Source organism: Jaculus jaculus, chromosome 6 (genome assembly GCF_020740685.1).
Source record: "Jaculus jaculus isolate mJacJac1 chromosome 6, mJacJac1.mat.Y.cur, whole genome shotgun sequence".
Classification (NCBI taxonomy): Eukaryota; Metazoa; Chordata; class Mammalia; order Rodentia; family Dipodidae; genus Jaculus; species Jaculus jaculus.
This window is the reverse complement of record NC_059107.1, coordinates 73019551-73037900: the sequence shown is the minus strand read 5'-3', so window position 1 is coordinate 73037900 and position 18350 is coordinate 73019551. Positions and strand designations below refer to the sequence as shown.

At 38.7% G+C, this 18350-nt stretch overlaps 1 protein-coding gene and 1 pseudogene across 10 annotated transcripts in view; both read left to right on the top strand.

Annotated features, from left to right (window-relative positions):
* Positions 1-18350, top strand: part of Chrm3 (cholinergic receptor muscarinic 3) — a 576562-nt gene that overhangs the window by 483396 nt on the left and 74816 nt on the right. The gene's annotated exons all lie outside the window — the stretch shown is intronic.
* On the top strand, positions 7502-7976 carry LOC101615944 (annotated as a pseudogene).

Here is an 18350-nt window from a genome sequence, read left to right as displayed (position 1 = left end):
CCATGTTGGTACTGCACAAGCAGAGTTCTGCCCTCAGGAGCTTATAGCACAGGGCTGGTGAGTGGCTCTATGGTTAAGAGTGCTTGATACTCAAGCCTGATGACTAGGTTTCAGATCCCCAGAACTCACATAAGTCAAGACATAACTAGTGCAGATATCTGTAATCTCAACACACCAATAGCAATGAGAGACTACCAGGAGAATCCCAAAGCTCATGGGCTTGCTAATCTGGCAGTCAAAGAAGCAAACAGCAAGAGAGATGCTGTCTCAAAAAAGATGAAAGGTGAGAACAAAAACCCAGCAGCTGTCCTCTCACCTCCACACTTGTGCCATTGTACCACTCTTGCATACACACATACAGAGATTTTACAGTAGAATTTGGAGGACAAGTTATGAACATAAGCTATACCACAATGTAGAAATGGTGTAGGGATAAATCTCTGTGGAATATTATAGAACAGAGGAGTTCAGAATGTAGAAATCACAGAAGGGTGGGAAGAGAAAGTGACATTTACACTATGACTTACAAGCCAAACCATGTAAAATTGGGAGAGAACATTATAAACAATGAATAAACAGGTAGGATATTTCTGGGGCTGTTTGATAAATGAGAATCAGTTTATTAAGACTAAAGAATGAGAGCTGGAAAGATGGCTTTTTAGTGAAGGTGCTTGCCTATGAAGTCTAAGGACCCATGTTTGATCTCTGTCCAGATCCCACATAAGCCAGATGCACAGTGATGCAAGCATAAGGTTGCCCTTTTCCCACTAGGTGGCAGTGGCACAAGCATTTGGAGTTTGATTACAGTTGTTGAGGCCCTAGCATGCCAAATCTCTTTCTCTCTCTCCTTCCCTCTCTCTCTCTCTCTCTCTCTCTCTCTCTCTCTCTCTCTCTCTCTCTCTCCTCTCTCTCCCTCTCTCTCCCTCTCTCTCTCAAAAAAAAAAAGCGTGGGTGGGGGTGTTACTAAAGAATGATCTCTATAGAGGCCTGGGAGATAGCTCAGTCAGTAAAATGCTTGTCTTGCAAACATGAAGGCCTAAATTCAATCCCAGGAATCCAAGTTATTTTTTGTTTTCTTTTTTTTTTTCTTTTAAAAAATGGCCAGGCATAGTAGTATATGCTTGTAATCTCAGCACTAGGGAAATGGAGACAGGCAGGTCCCTGAGGCTCACTGAACAGCCACTTTAACATAACTGGCAAGTTCCAGACCAGTGAAAGACCATGTCTCAAGAAAATGTTATACTCTGGCCTCTGCACCTATACATAGGCTCACTCACATCCACAAACTCTCTCTCTCTCTCACCCCCATACACATACAATAGGCTCTGCAGATGAGAGTATGTAATATCAGGCTGGAAGGGTACCATTCCTATACTACTAAGCAATAGATCTTAAACATAATCTAGATTACAGGGATACATTACAAGCAATGGGGCAGGAGGGAATGATTTGAACTGAGACAGATGCTTGTGCTTAAAGAGTCTAACCTATATCCCAAATAATATAATTTTCAGGCAATTGTGCACAACACTGCAATGCACAGGTGTTGGGGGGGGCAAACAGAGAGCACATTCCTTTAGCATTCATTCCTTGGTTGCTCCTCTTCTCATTTGTGACAATTCTAAAATTAGCATGTCCATTTTGCATGCTATTATTCCTACCATGAGCCTATGGAATTTTAGCCTAGTTAGCCATTGTGCAGACAATGAAACCTGTGCTGATGGAGGGAGATTGGCATCTGTTTGCATAACTAGTTCACAAGAAATTAGACTTGGCACCTTCTCACACCAGCTTCAGAAAAATTCCTATTGACATGATATGGAATTTCCTGAGCACAGAATTTTCATTGCACTGCTAACCATGAGTCCTGTAAAATAGCATGTGCCTTTTGATGTTTAAAATATTATAATAAGTGAAGAAGAAAGCTCTTCTTGAAAAAAATTAAATTTTTTTCTAGGAGACTGACACTTGTGAAGAATGCAGCTTGATATTCTCTTAGACATTCATGAAAGAATTAAGAAAATTCAAATTAGTTCAAGGAAGTAGTCAAGCGAAGCTCTTAGAAAATTGACGTTTAGAGGGACACATTTCCTAAGAGGACAAGGAAAAAGAAGGTGGTATCAGACTCATGCCCAAATAAATAGGAAGACAAAATAAATGTCACCTTCCATTTGATTGCACTTGTAGGACACTTTGAAAACACTTGCTTAGAAGCTGGGAGCAGGTAAGAGAGCGTGCTGCACATGTACAAGTACCTGAGTTCCACCCCCAGCACTCTCATAAAAAGCTGGACAATGCCAGAAATGCTTGTCACCCCAGTGCTCATGATGGGGGCACAAGCAGCAGAATCACAGGAATTCGTGGCCAATCAATCTAACAGAAAAGCTAGGAGCTACAGGTTCAGAGAGAGACTATCTCAGGAAAATAAGGCAGAAGAGTGATAATGGGGAATTCTTGATATCATCTCCTTCCTGGCCTCTAAGGGTTGCACATATACACAGCAGCACATACACATGCATACACTGTACACATACTTTAAAAGGAAAATAAATAATCATATGCTGAAGGCTATTGCAGGGGAATCAGGCTGGCTGATAGTGAAGAGTTTGACCACCTTGAGGAGCACATAGAGAAATTAGTGACTCAGCTTCATCACCAGTTAATTCCAGCCCAGAAGCCTGGCTTGGCTCAATCTAAAGGTGAAATAAAAATAATCAAAAAAGGACAAAATGGGCTGGAGAGATGGCTCAGCAGTTAAGTGCTTGCCTGTGAAGCCTAAGCACCCCAGTTTGAGGCTCGATTCCCCAGGACCCACATTTGCCAGATGCACAAGGGGGCACACACATCTGCAATTCATCTGCAGTGGCTGGAAGCCCTGGTGCACCCATTCTCTCTCTCTCTCTCTCTACCTCTTTCTGTCTGTCGCTCTCAAATACATAAATAAAAATAAACCAAAAAACAAAAATTAAAAAAGACAAAGAAGGCCACTTCCTATTTATCAAGGGAACAATCCATCAAGAGGATATTACAATCATAAATCTATATGCACCAAACACAGGGGCATCACAATTCATAAAACAAAACCTACTTGACAATAAAACATAAATAAACACTAACACCATCATAATTGGGGACTTCAATACAACATTATCAGTAATAGACAGATCATCCAAACAGAAACTCAACAGGGAAGTAAGAGAGCTCAAAAAACCATAGATCACTTAGACCTAATGGACATCTACGGAACTTTCCATCCCAAATCCACAGAATACATATTCTTCTCAGCAGCCCATGGAACATTCTCTAAAATAGACCATATACTGGGTCACAAAAGTTGCCTCCACACATTTAGGAAGGTTGGCATAATCCCCTGAATGATATCAGATCACAATGCTATATTGCTAGAAATCAACAACAAAAGACCCACCAAGAATCCCAAAAGCACCTGGAAACTAAACAACATACTTTTAAACTGTAAATGGATAGTGGATGAAATAAAAAATGAAATTTCAAAATTTCTGGAATTGGATGACAATGAGAACACATCATACCAAAACTTATGGCACACAATGAAGGTAGTCCTCAGGGGAAAATTCATAGCACTCAATGCCTTCATAAAAAAGACAGAGAGATTTCAAAGCAATAACCTAACCATCCACCTAAAGGCACTGGAAAAAACAAGAAAAATCCAACCCAAAGAGCTCCAGAAGGAAAGAAATAATTAAAGTCAGAGCAGAAATTAATGAATTGGAAACCAAGGAAACAATTAAGACAATTGACAGAACAAAGAGCTGGTTCTTTGAAAAAATAAACAAGATTGACAAACCCCTGGCCAATTTGACCAAACAAAAAAAAAAAGAGAAGCTTCAAATTAACAAAATTCAAAATGAAAAAGGAGAGATCAACAAGGAGGGGCCATGGGGAGGGAGACTACATCCCAAAACTCCTGAAGGTGATTAATTCCTATAGCAAAGTAGCAGGATACAAAATCAATGCACAAAAATCAGTAGCATTTCTATATGCAAATGACAAAGATATAGAGAAAGAAATAATGAACATAGTCCCATTTTCAATAGCAACAAAAAAAAATACCTTGTAATAACATTAACCAAGGAAGTGAAAGATCTATATAATGAAAACATAAAAACACTCAAAAAAGAAGCTGAGGAGGACTTGATAAAATGGAAAGACCTCCCATGCTCCTGGATAGGCAGAATTAACATTGTGAAGATGGCAATCCTACCAAAGGTAATATAAAGATTTCATGCAATTCCAATTAAAATCCCTACAGTGTTCTTCACAGAGATAGAAAAAATGTTCTCCAATTTCATATGGAAAGGTAGAAGGCCTCACATATCCAAACATATCCTCACCAAAAGAAATACCTCTGGAGGCATCACCATACCTGATCTAAAGCTATATTACAAAGCCATAGTAATAAAAACAGCATGGTACTGGCATAAAGACAGGAGTATAGACCAATGGAATAGACTTGAGGACCCGGACTTTGTGTCAAGCAACTATAGCTACTTGATACTTGACAAAGGCCCTAACAATACAAGATGGATAAAAGACAGCATCTTCAACAAATGGTGCTAGACAAACTGGATAACCATATGCAGGAAACTGAAACTTGATCCACACATTTCACCATGCACTACACTCAAGTCCAAATGGATCAAAGACCTCAATATAAAACCAAAAACTCAGATACTACTGGAAGAAAATTTAGGAAGTACTTTACATGATGTAGGAATGGGAAAAGACTTCCTGAATAAAACCCCAGTAGCACACGATGTTAAACAGTCACTCAACCAATGGGATCACATGAAGCAGAAGAGTTTCTTTACAGACAAGCATACAATAATCAAAACCAATAGATTACCCACAGAATGGGAGAAAATATTTGCTGGTATCCAACTGACAGAGGCCTAATCTCTAGAATCTAAAAAGAACTCAAAAATCTAAAAAGTAAGAAGTCAAACACCCCACTCACAAAATGGGACAAAGAGCTGAACAGGCAGTTCATAGAGGAAGAAATACAAATGGTAAACCTTTCAAGATATTGATAAGTGCAGACATCAACATCAGTATTAGTGTTGATTGTCTATTCAAGAGCTTTCTAAAGCTTTCCAGAGTACATTTCTAAGTATTGGAACATGAGGGAAGGAGAAGGGAAGGGCCATCAACCTTCCTAAATGAGTGAAAACTACCATGTCTAGCCCAAACTGATCTAGCCCAAACCTGTGCCTGTTATTTCCAATTCTGCTTCCAACAGCTGTGAACTGGCCCTGTCCCCTACCTCCTGTCCCCATCGTTTGACTTCTTGGAACTTTGGGATGGGAGCACAGAAGCTTTGCTGCACTTGTCCTTGCAGCTTCTAGACCAGTGTCCCCACATCCTCAGGGAGACTGTTCCCAATCTGTGTAGGAAAAGGGGGCAAAAAGTCTGTCTTGGAAATATCACTGGCATTCTACTTGGCATTTTCCTAGCTATGCATTCATTTTATTAAAATATCAGCTATGATTTTATACTTTACATTTTCAACTGAAATGCATAAAAAATGTGTATTTTCATGAATTTCAATTAAACATAAAGCCATTAAGTATTTCAAAAATATATACCCAAAACACTTAATCCATCAATGAGACCCATAAAGTAGACAAGGTAGGTATTATTATCCCTCCTATGGCCAATGAGAGTATTAAGCTAATTAAATTGCTCCAAAATGTGCTGGAACTGAAACCAGGTCTCATAGCTCTCAACTCAAAGCCATTCTTACAAACCACAGGACCTGCATCTGCACTGAGGCTATTTGAGATAATTCCATCACAGGTATTGGACACTGTCTTCTGCTCAGTAGACAAAGCTCATCCCTTCAGTTCTGAAGATTGGTCAACAAAAAAACTCTTAACAAAACAAGAACAGTTTTGTTTTGTTTTTTTCTGGGATATATGTGTTTAGATTTGTGGAGCTGCTATCCAAGTCAGATTCTGATGCTTACAAACAACATTAGCAGTTAGCATTTCCCTGAAAAATACCCAAAGTCAATGATAAGAAACTCTCAAGGGTCTTCAAATAGAGAGATACCAAGTACCCTCCATGCTTTGGGAAGTGTGATACTCCATTCCCTTAGGAGTACAGATGGGCAGTCCTTTCATGTACTTCATGTAAAGTACTCCCAGCTGGAGTAGCAACCAAGAGAGGGGGATAAAAGATAGATAGTAGATGTAGGCTCAATTCTTCACCCAACACACAAAAAGGAATTCAGTTCCCTGGCACAATGTGCAATCTAGCCAAAGCCTCTGTTTTTCCAGCTATTGATGCAATGTTTATAAATTTATTTTTAATTGCCACAAGAATGGAATCCCATCCATAACAATGTACTCACATCCATTCTTCCTCTAAAAACTTTGAACAAGAGAAATGGTGTTGCTATCCCCCTTGGCCCCTATCAATCTCATTCTCCACCCTGGAGGCAACCTCACTCAACAGTTCAGGGTATATCCATCCAGAAAGTTCTCTATAAATTTCTCTCCACAAGAAGTTTGTGCTCAGAAATATGTAGGCTTGCATTGGCTTTGGACTGTTTTTACATCCTATTAAACATATTAAAAAGTCAATGGCCTTAGGATGCTGTCTAAGTTAAAGCAGCTACCACATTAACCTGATTTGTATGCCCTATAACTCATCTGAGAGCCAATCACTGGCCTGAAGCACTCTCTACTTCACACTACATTGTTCCCATATCCTTCATCATGCCCAAAGAAGCAATGTGGCTGAAACTTAAAGTTATCTGAATATCAGTAAACTAATATTCAGAGGGAAGCAGCAAGTGATATGCAAAGGACAACTCCAATTTTCTGAGCAGTTAAATAACTGTTGGGGTCAAAACAGTCTGCTGAAGGAAAGGCTTTGGTAGCAGTGGTAGGTGATGCTGTTGTCTACCTCAGTGTATTAGTGTTAGAATTGCTAATGAATAACGCTGGTCTTCTTCTGGGAAAAAAAAAAGAAAAAGATTGACAACCTGATGTTAAGAACCAAATCAAGTCATATCTTTCAGAAAATAGACATCTTATTTTTAGCCAAGGATAGTGGTTCATTCTTTTAATCCAAGCACTCAGGAGGCTAAGGTACGAGGAGTGATTTGAGTTCTAGGTCAGCCGAGGCTAAAGAGTGAGTTCTGGGTCAGCCTGGGATAAAGTGAGATCCTGCTTTAGAAAGAAAGAAGAAAAAGAAGAAAGAAAGAAAGAAAGAAAGAAAGAAAGAAAGAAAGAAAGAAAGAAAGGAAGGAAGGAAGGAAGGAAGGAAGGAAGGAAGGAAGGAAGGAAGGAAGGAAGGAAGGAAGGAAGGAAGGAAGGAAGGAAGGAAAAAGAAAGAAAAGGAAAGAGGGAGAGAGGGAGAGAGGGGGAGGAAGGGAGGGAGGAAGGAAGGAAGGAAAGAAAGAGAGGGAGAGAGAGAGGTGGCCTTTTGGGAGAAGGTGATTGGTGCTTTGCGAGCCATGGAGAGTGACTGCTATCTGCATTACTATGTGGGTCACAAAAGCAAATTTGACCACGAGTTCCTGGAGTGTGAGTTCCAACCTGATGGGAAGTTGAGATATGCCAACAATAGCAATTAGAAAAATGATGTCATGATCAGAAAAGAGGCTTACATACATAAAAGTGTAATGGAACAACTAAAGAGAATAATTGATGACAGTGAAATTACGAAGGAAAACAATGCTTTGTGCCCTCCTCCAGACCGAGTAGGCAGGCAGGATCTTGAAATCATCATTGGAGATGAACACATTTTTTTCACAACATCAAAAATCAGCTCTTGTTGATGTTTATCAGTCCCAGGATCCTGAAGGTTTACAAGTATTTTATTACCTTGTCCAGGAACTGAAGTGTTTAGTCTTCAGTCTTATTGGATTACACTTCAAGATCAAACCAATCTTGGTTGAATATTGTATGGACATTAGAGGGTGGGACTAAGTTACTATGATCAGGAAATTTTTGTATATATTGGGGCAATTTTTATTAACAATCAATGATTGTTGTTAACATATATGATAAAATCAAAACAAGAAAGAAAGAAAAAAAGAATTCTCCTTTCTTTTGGTAACTTTAATATGGCCAGAACAACAAAAGGATTATCTAGTGGTTTTCTTTTTAAAGTGCCTGTGATCATTGGATAAGATGATATTCAGGAAATGGAGCAAAGTCACTGTTTGTTTCATTTCTTTGTTATTAATATTCATTATGGTCACCCTGGTATATGAAGTATTTGTCCCTTGATTCACAAAGCACATGTAGGCAGTAGCAGATACAGAAAAAGCATGATAATTTTAGGTCATTTACCAAGCTCCAGCTACCAGAAGAGGTTGCCCACATGCCACCCACCCACAATGTACTTCAAGACACTCATACTGGGAAATTGACCTGAAGAGGTTCTCTTGGCCACAAGCAAAACTTAAGTGAGAATGCCTTGTGATGGCTGTCACTGATCCTTACAGTCTGAAAATGATTTCAAATACAATGAATATCTCATCTATAGAACTCCTCTGTTTCTCTGGGCATCTGTCTTCCTTCCAATAACACCAGCATAGCATGTAAATATGGGCATTTTTTTTCTTACTGCTGAGTAGAATTCCATCATGTAGACATACCATATCTCAGTCAACCATTCATCCAATAATGGGCACCTGGCTTGATTCCAGTTCTTAGCTCTTACGAATTGAGCAACTATAAACATGTCTGAGCAAATATCTCTAAACTTATAAGTGAAGCTTTTGGGGCTTTTTGAGTTTTGATCATGAGGCGGTGTTTTATATTGTCAAAGGCCTTCTCTTCATCAATTGAGGTGATCATGTGGTTCTTGTGGTTAAGTTTATTTGTGTGGTGTATTACATTAACTGATTTCCATATGTTCAAAATCCCTTCAATGATCCCTGCATCCCAGGCATGATGCACACTTGATTAAGGTAGATAATGCTTTTGATGTGTGGTTGAGTTCATTTTGCAAGGATTTTGTTCAGGATCTTTGCATCTAAGTTCATCAGGAATACAGGCCTATAGTATCCTTTCCTTGTTGCATCTCTGTGTGGTTTTGGTATTAGGGTGATGCTAGCTTCATAAAAGGAGTTGGGAAGGATTCTGTAGTCTGTGATTATGTGAAATAGTTTGTGAAAAAAATTGGTTTTAGTTCTTCAATGAAGGAGAAGCCATCCAATCCTGGACTTTTCTTTTGGGGGAGGTTTTTGATTGCCTTTTCAATCTCCATGGATGTGATTGGTTTGTTTAAGAGATTAATCTGCTCTGAGTTGGGTTTTGGTAGATGGTATGTGTCTAGGAATTTATCCATTTCTTCCAGATCATTCAATTTTGTGGAGTAGAGGTTTTGGAAGTATGCCCTGATGATTATTCCTGTCTGTGTTGTGATCTCTCCTTTTTCATGTCTGATTTAAGACTCCTTTTTTTTTTTTGCTTGACCAAATTGGCCAGGAGTTTGCCAATCTTGTTTATTTTTTCAAAGAACCATCTCCTCTTTCCACTGATTTTTTAAATTGTTTTCTTAGGTTCCAATTCATTAATTTCTGTTCTAATCTTGATTATTTCTTTCTATCTGGAGCTGTCAGGGTTGGAGTCTTCTTGCTTTTCCAGTGCCTATAGGTGGACAGTTAGTTTATTAATTTGGGATCTCTCTGTCTTGTAATGAAGGCATTTAGTGCTATGAATTTTCCTTTTAGGACTTCCTTCATTGTGTCCCATAGGTTTTGGTAGGTTGTCCTTTCATTATCATTCAATTCTAGGAATTTTACAATTTCTTTTTTGATTTCTTCAATAACCCCTTCATTGTTTAAAGGTATGTTGTTTAGTCTCCAGGAACTGGTAGAGTTCTTTATGCGTCTCTTGTTGTTAATTTCTAGCTTTAAAGCATTGTGATCTAATATGATACAGGAAGTTACTTCACTTTTCCTGACTTTATGGAGGCACACTTTATGGCCTAATATATGGTCAATTTTGGTAAAGGTTCCTTGAGCTGCTGAGAAGAATGTGTATTCTGTAGAGTTGGGATGGAAAGTTCTGTAGATATCCATTAGTTCTAGTTGATCTATGATGTTGTTCAGCTCTATTATTTCCCTGTTGATTTTCTGCTTGGATGATCTGTCTATTGATGATAGTGGAGTATTGAAGTCTCCAACAATGATGATGTTTGTGTTTCTTTCTGTTTTATTGTCAAGTACATTTTGTTTTATAAACTGAGGTGCACCTGTGTTAGAGCATATATATTTATGATTGTGGTGTGCTCATGTTGGATCATTCCTTTGATGAGTAATAAATGGCCTTCTTTGTCCTTTTTGGTTACTTTTGGTTTCAAATCTGTTTTATCAGCTATTAATATAGCAACACCCATGTATTTCTTTTTATTTCCATTTGTTTGAAATATCATTTTCCAACTTTTCACCTTGAAGAGGTGTCTATCTTTAATGGTGAGGTGGGTTTCTTGAAGACAGCAGATAGAAGAGCTCAGTTTTCTGATCCCCCTGATAATTTGTGTCTTTTTATGGGTGAGTTAAGCCTATTAATATTTAAGGTTATTTCTGTGAGGCTTTTATTACTCCCTGCCATGTTGAGGTGTTTTATGGGGTTTGGTGCTTTCTTGTGTTTTGTACTATTTTCAGCCTGGTCTAGTTTTGATTACTGTGATCTTCTTGTTGGCTCTTGAGATTGGTTGTTTGACTGCTCTGTGTGGAGTATTCCTTCAAGTATTCTCTGTAGGTTTGGCCTTGTGTTCATATAATCATAGTGTTCACATTTTCATGGAAAGTTTTCCTTTCACGATCTATTTTGAAGAATACTTTTGCTGGGTAGATTAGCTTGATTAGAAGCCATAGTTTTTTAGAATTTGAAGTGTTCCATGACAGGCTCTTTAGAATTTTAGGGTTTGCAATGAGAAATCTGATGTAACTCTGATGGAACTGCCTTTGTATGTTGTGAGTTGTTTCTCTTTTGCTGCTTTTAACACTCTCTCTTTGTTTTCATTATTAAGGCTTTTAACTATGATGTGTCTTGGAGAATTTCTTCTTTGGTCCTGTCTGTTTGGTGTTCTGTGAGCTTCTTGTATCTGGATGAGCCTCTCATTTGAGATATTTGGAAAAATTTCTTCAATAATTTTACTTTTTTTCTTTTTAAAAATATTTATTTTATTTTATTTTTTTAATTTTTTTATTAGTTTTGTATTCAGCAAACACAGGCAGTTTGGTACCATTATTAGGCTCATCCATGACCTACCCCCGCCCCAATGGCCCCTCCTTGTTGATGTATAATGGTTGTGCATTGTGGAGTTAGCCCACAGTTATTGGTACGATAAATGGCTCTGCATATCATGACCCAACATGCAGCTCTGACATTCTTTCCGCCCCCTCTTCTGCAAAATTTCCCTGAGCTGTGTTGGGTTCATTCTTGGTCTACTTCAGTGATGAGGTGTTGGGGGCCTCTGAGGCTCTGGCTCTCTGATTTGGTAGGAGTTGATTTTTCTCTGTTTTGGTCTCCTTTCCCCTTGTGCTGGTATCTGGTTCATCAGGAAAACAGCACCTTGCTTGTTTTGCCAATTTTCCTAAGTTTCAGTCAGGGCCTTTTTGAGGTTTGATGGGGTGGCTCTCTCCTTAGGATCTGCATCTATCTGAAAAAGAGAAGCAGAACTCCAATGGAGAGTGAGTTAGCACCAGGAAAAATGAGATAACCCTTACTTTTTTTATAGAGAGTTTAATAGGTATAGGCCCTCTTGTACCCCATTGATGGTAGCTTGAAATTGGAGAGTGAGCTTATGTTTGGATATGGTTCTGACTTATTTCCCAGCTCCAGCTTTGAGTGCAGCACCACTGAGGTGATCGTTAGCCAAATCAAGAGCACCTGGTTCCCCACCATGGCTGTGTGCCACTATTGCAGTTGTGTGGGCATCACAACAGGTTATTTGTTACTAAGTAGGTTAGGCCATGAGTTGCTTGGAAAATATTGGTCATTTCCCCCAGTCCACCATGTATAACCTTCTGGCACTAGACACGCTGACTGTCTGGGGACTGACTCTCTCCTGGCCTCCAGCCATGCCATTCCATTTTACGTGTCAGCTGCATATGGAGTCTTCAGCAACAGGGTCTTACCACTCACCTTGGTGGATCATCAAGTACTCTTGCAGAAATCTGTCTTTCTTTTAAGAAACCTTGTAGGTTTCTCTGATCAAGAGCTCATTGTGGATGATAGCCCCATGCTGGTAGTGGGAGTTACAGGTCAGTGCCCACTAAGAAAATGAGGAAAAAGATAACTAATATACAAGAGTTAGAGAGGAGGGGGGAGAGGGAAGGAGGGAAGATGTAGAAGAATTAGGTTAGACTTCATCCTACCCTCTCGAGTGTCTTGGGGTTCAGGTGTTTCCTATAAAGGCATGGTGAAGGTTCAGCCATTTGGTCTGCATTTTAGGAAGTTGAATTTTATGGTACTATTGCCGTTTGGGTCTAGACTAGTGTTTCCCACCCCTTTAATGCCCTCCCCTCCTTCCACCTCCATCCTAGTGTCTAGTCCATGAGATGCTTGCTGGGTATGTAAGGTATCTTGGGTATATTAAGGTTAGGTGCTATAGATGAGTGAGACTATGTGGTGGGGTTTTTTTTCTGTGATTGGGTAAGTTCACTGAGAATGATCAGTTCTAGGCTCAACCATTTTTCCTCAAATTTCTTTGTGTCAATTTTTCTCACTGCTGTATAGAATTCCATTGTGTAGATATACCACATCTTAGTTATCCATTCTTCTAGTGATAGACATTTGGATTGATTCCAGCTCTTAGCTATTACAAATTGTGCCGCTACAAACATGGTTGAGCAAATCTCTCTGGCCTGTGGTTTGAAGGTGTTAGGGTAAATGCCCAGTTAGGGAATAACTTGGTCTGTTGGTATCTCTATAGTCAGCTTTTTCAGGAGTCTCCATATTGCTTTCCAAAGTGGTTGTACCATCCTACATTCCCACCAAAAGTGGATGAGTGTTCCTACTTCTCCATCCTCGCCAGCATTTATTTTTGTTTAATTTTTTGATGTTTGCTATCCTTATTGGGGTAAGGTGGAATCTCATAGTTGTTTTAATTTGCATTTCTCAGATGATTAGGGAAGATGAACATTTTCTTAAGTGTGTGTTTACCATTTGTGTTTCTTCCTCTGTGAACTGCCTGTTCAGCTCTTTGCCCCATTTTGTGAGTGGGGTGTTTGACTTCTTACTGTTTAGATTTTTGAGTTCTTTGTAGATTCTAGAGATTAGGTCTCTGTCAATTGGATAACCAGAAAATATTTTCTCCCATTCTGTAAGTAATCTATTGGCTTCATTTATTTTGTGCTTCTCTGTAAAGAAACTCTTCACTTCATGTGATCACATTGGTTGAGTGACTGTTTTAAGATCAAGAGCTACTGGGGTTTTGTTCAGGAAGTCTTTTTCCATTCCTATATCATGGACAGTACTTCCTAAATTTTCTTCCAGTAGTATTTGTGTTTCTGGTCTTATATTGAAGTCTTTGATCCATTTGGATTTGAGTGTAGAGTATGGGGAAATGTGTGGATCAAGTTTCAGTTTCCTTTATATGGTTATCCAGTTTGTCCAGCTTCATTTGTTGAAGATGCTGTCTTTTATCCATCCTGTATTGTTCAGGCCTTTGTCAAATATCAAGTAGCTACAGTTGCTTGACCCAAGGTCCATGTCCTCAAGTGTATCCCATTTGTCTATACTCCTGTTTTTATGCTACTACCATGCTGTTTTTATTACTATGGCTTTGTAATATAGCTTTACATCAGGTATGGTTATGCCACTAGAGGTGTTTCTTTTGCTGAGGATATGTTTGGATATGCGAGGCCTTAGGCCTTTCCATATGAAATTTGAGATCATTTTTTCTATCACTGTGAAGGATACTGTAGGGATTTTAATTGGAATTGCATTAACTCTATATATTGCCTTTGGTAGGATTGTCATCTTCACAATGTTAATTCTGCCTATCCAGGAGCATGGGAGGTCTTTCCATTTTCCCAAGTCCTCCTCAATTTCATTTTTAAGTGATTTTATGCTTTTGTTGTGTAGATCTTTCACTGCTTTGATTAACATTATTCCAAGATATTTTATATTTTTTTTGTTGCTATTGAAAAATGAGGCTATGTCCCTTATTTCTTTCTCTGTATCTTTGTCATTTGCATATAGAAAGGCTACTGATTTTTGTGCATTGATTTTGTATCCTGCTACTTTGCTATAGGAGTTAATCACCTTCAGGAGTTTTGAGATGGAGTCTCTCAGGTCTCTTACATATACAATCATGTCATCAGCGAATAGAGCTAACTTAACTTCTTCCTTTCCAAATTGTATCCCTTTTATTTCCTTCTCCTGTCTTATTGCTTGAGCTAGGACTTCCAGAACTATATTGAAAATCAGAGGTGAGAGAGGACATCCCTGTCTTGTTCCTGATCTTAATGGGAATTCCTCCAGTCTCTCTCCATTAAGTATTATTTGGGCCTTTAGAGCTTTATATATTGCCTTTATTATGTTAAGATATGTACCAACTATGCCAATTCTCTCCAATGTTTTGATCATGAAGTGATGTTGTATCTTGTCAAAAGCCTTCTCTGCATCTATCAAAATGATCATGTGGTTTTGATGTTTAAGCTTGTTTATGTGGTGTGTTACATTGACAGATTTCCTTATGTTGAACCACCCTTGTGTTACTGGGATGAATCCCACTTGGTCAAGGTGGATAATGCTTTTGATGTGTTGTTGGATTCCTTTTGCGAGTATTTTGTTCAGGATCTTTGCATCTATGTTCATTAGGGAAATAGGCCGGTAGTTTTCTTTTCTTGTGGCATCTCTGCCTGGTTTGGGGATTAGGGTGATATTAGCTTCATAAAAGGAGTTGCAAAGCTTTCCCTGTTCTTCAAGTTTTAGGAAGATTGGTTTGAGTTCTTCCATGAAGATTTGATAGAATTCGGCTGAGAAGCCATCTGGTCCTGGACTCTTCTTTTGGGGGAGGTTATTTATTACTTTTTCAATCCCCATGAGTGTGATGGGTTACTTGAGGTGATTAATCTGCTCTGCGTTTAGCTTTGATAGATGGTATGCAGGCAGGAATTTATCCATCTCCTCCACATTATCCAGTTTTGTGGAGTAGAGGTTTTTAAAATAAGTCCTGGTGATTCTCCCAATTTCACTTATGTCTGTTGTGATCTCTACTTTTGAATTTTGAATTTTTTAATTTGAAGCTTCTCTTTTTGTTGCTTGATCAAATTGGCCAGGGGCTTTTCAATCTTGTTTATTTTTTCAAAGAACCAGGTCTTTGTTCTGTCAATTGTCTTAATTGTTTCCTTGGTTTCCAATTCATTAATTTCTGCTCTGATTTTAATTATTTCTTTCCTTCTGGAGCTTTTTGGGTTGGATTTTTCTTGTTTTTCCAGTGCCTTTAGGTGGTTGGTTACATTATTGATTTGGGATCTTTCTGTCTTTTTTATGAAGGCATTGAGTGCTATGAATTTTCCCCTGTGGACTGCCTTCATTGTGTCCCATAAGTTTTGGTATGATGTGTTCACATGGCGATTCAATTCCAGGAATTTTGCAATTTCATTTTCTATTTCATCTACTATCCATTTATTGTTTAAAAGTGTACTGTTCAAAGGGGAAGGAGACCAACACAGAGAAAAATCAACTCCTACCAAATCAGAGAGCCAGAGCATCAGAGGCCCCCAACACCTCAGCACTGAAGCAGACCAAAAATGAACCCAACATGGCTCAGGGAAATTTTGCGGAAGAGGGGGCAGAAAGAATGTCAGAGTCACATGTTGGGTCATGATATGCAGAGACATGTATTGTACCAATAACTGTGGGCTAACTCCACAATACACGACCCATTTACATCAACAAGGAGGGTCCATTGGGAGGGGGTAGATCATGGATGAGCCTAAACAATGGTACCAAACTGCCTGTATTTGCTAAAAAGAAAACTAATAAATTAATTTTTTTTTAAAGTGTGCTGTTCAGTTTCCAAGTGCCATTGCTATTCTAGGTGGGTCTTTTGTTGTTGATTTTTAGCAATATAGCATTGTAATCTGATATCATGCAGGGAATTTTGTCGATTTTCCTAAATATGTGGACGCAGTCTTTGTGACCCAGTATATGGTCTATTTTGGAGACTGTTCCATGGGCTACTGAGAAGAACGTGTAGTCTGTGGATTTGGGATGGAAAGTTCTGTAGATGTCTGTTAGGTCTAAGTGATCTATGGTTTTGTTGAGCTTCTTACTTCCCTGTTGAGTTTCTGTTTGGATGATCTGTCTATTACTGATAATGGTGTGTTAAAGTCCTCAGATATGATTGTGTTGGTGGTTATTTCTGTCTTATTGTCAAGAAGGTTTTGTTTTATGAACTGTGGTGCCCCTGTGTTTGGTGCATATAGATTTATGATTGTAATATCCTCTTGATGGATCATTCCCTTGATAAGTAGGAAGCAGCCTTCTTTGTCTTCTTTCATCATTTTTGGTTTGAAGTCTATTTTATCTGATATTAATATAGCTAAACCTGCTTGTTTCTTATTCCTACTTGCTTGGAATATTTTTTTCCACCCTTTTGCCCTGAGGAGGTGTCTGTCTTTAGTGGTAAGGTGGGTTTCTTGAAGGCAGCAGATTGAGGGGTCTAATTTTTTGATCCATCCTGTTAGCTTGTGTCTCTTGATGGGTGAATTAAGGACATTAATATTTAGGGTAGAGGGAGAGAATTACCATGGGATATTTTTTATAATCATGGAAAATATTAATAAAAATTAAACATAATAATAATAATAATAAATAAAATCACAAAAGAAGGCTAAAAAATTATTTAGGGTAATGACTGTGAGATTTGATTTGATCCCTGCCATGTTGTCGTGGTAGATGTGTGTTGGTGTTTTCATGGGCTTTGAAGTTTTTTGTGCCTACTCTAGGTTTGGTTGTTGTGATCTGCTTCTTGTAGGCATTTGAGTTTGGTTATTTGTTTCTTCTCTGTGGAGAATTTCCTGATATACTCTCTATATGTTTGGTTTTGTGTTCATATAATTCTAAAGCTGAGTTTTGTCATGGAAAATTTTTTCTCACCATCTATTATGAGGGATACTTTTGCTGGGTAGAATAGTTTGGGTTGGAAGCCATCAATTCTTAGACTTTGGAGGGTTTCATTCCAGGCCCTTCTAGCTTTCAGAGCTTCCATTGAGAAGTCTGAAGTAATTCTAATGGGGTTTCCTTTGAAAGTGGTGCTCTGTTTTTCCCTAGCTGCTTTTAGAATTTTCTCTTTGGTGTTAATGTTTAGAGTCTTACTGATAATGTGTCTTGGAGAGTTTCTCCTTTGTTCCAGTCTGTTTCGAGATCTGTTTGCTTCTTGTATCTTGACGGGCTTTTCTTTTAAGAGACTGGGGAAGTTTTCTTCAATTATTTTGTTAAATAAGTTCTCCATGCCTTTGATCTGAAATTCTTCTCCTTCTGGTAGTCCAATGATTCTGATATTAGGATGCTTAAGTGTATCCCACAATTCCCTCATGATCTGTTCCCAGGAACTTTTGAACTTATTGAAATTTTTGAACTCTCGAACTGTTTCTTCCATCTTGTCTTCCAGATCAGAGTTTCTATCCTCCACTTCGCTGACTCTATTCTTGAGAGCCTCTAGAGAGTTCTGGACTTGTTCAATTAAGTTTGCATTTTCCACTACTTTACAATGTATTATTTCCATCACTCTGTCAAGCTCCCCTTTCACATCATTTTCTGATTTTCTTAATGATTCTTGGAATTCATCCTTGTATTTCTTTGTGTCTTCATTTAGTGTAGCCAGCTGCTTTTTACGGTCCTCTTTTTTTTTTCACTCTCCCTCAAATCTCTTAAGTCTCTTTGTACTGCTTCCAATGTCTTATCATATTGCTCTAGCTTAGTGATGGTACATTCCACATGATTATCTGTCCTTTGTTGCTTTCCTGCAAGTTCTAGCAGTAGGTTAGTCAGGGTTGCATTGCTCATAGCTTCCATTTGATGTTCTGCTCCTTATGACTCATCTATGTTTTTGGTTAGATGTATTCCTTGTAGGACTAGGTGATCTACCTGGATTTTCTTGCATTTGATTTTTCATGGTATTTCTTTTGCTCTGTGGTCTACCTATGACAGTGTATGGGCAGGTGGGTGGGTGGATCAGCCTAGGCTCTAGCGCAGCCTGGGCTTTGGCTCTCACTTGCCAAAGCTCCTATCTACTGCCTGACAGGGGCACCAAAGTTGCCTGAATTCTCAAGTGGTAATGCTGCCAAAGCAGTCTGCCTTAGTTCTTGGAGGCGGACTAAGGTACCA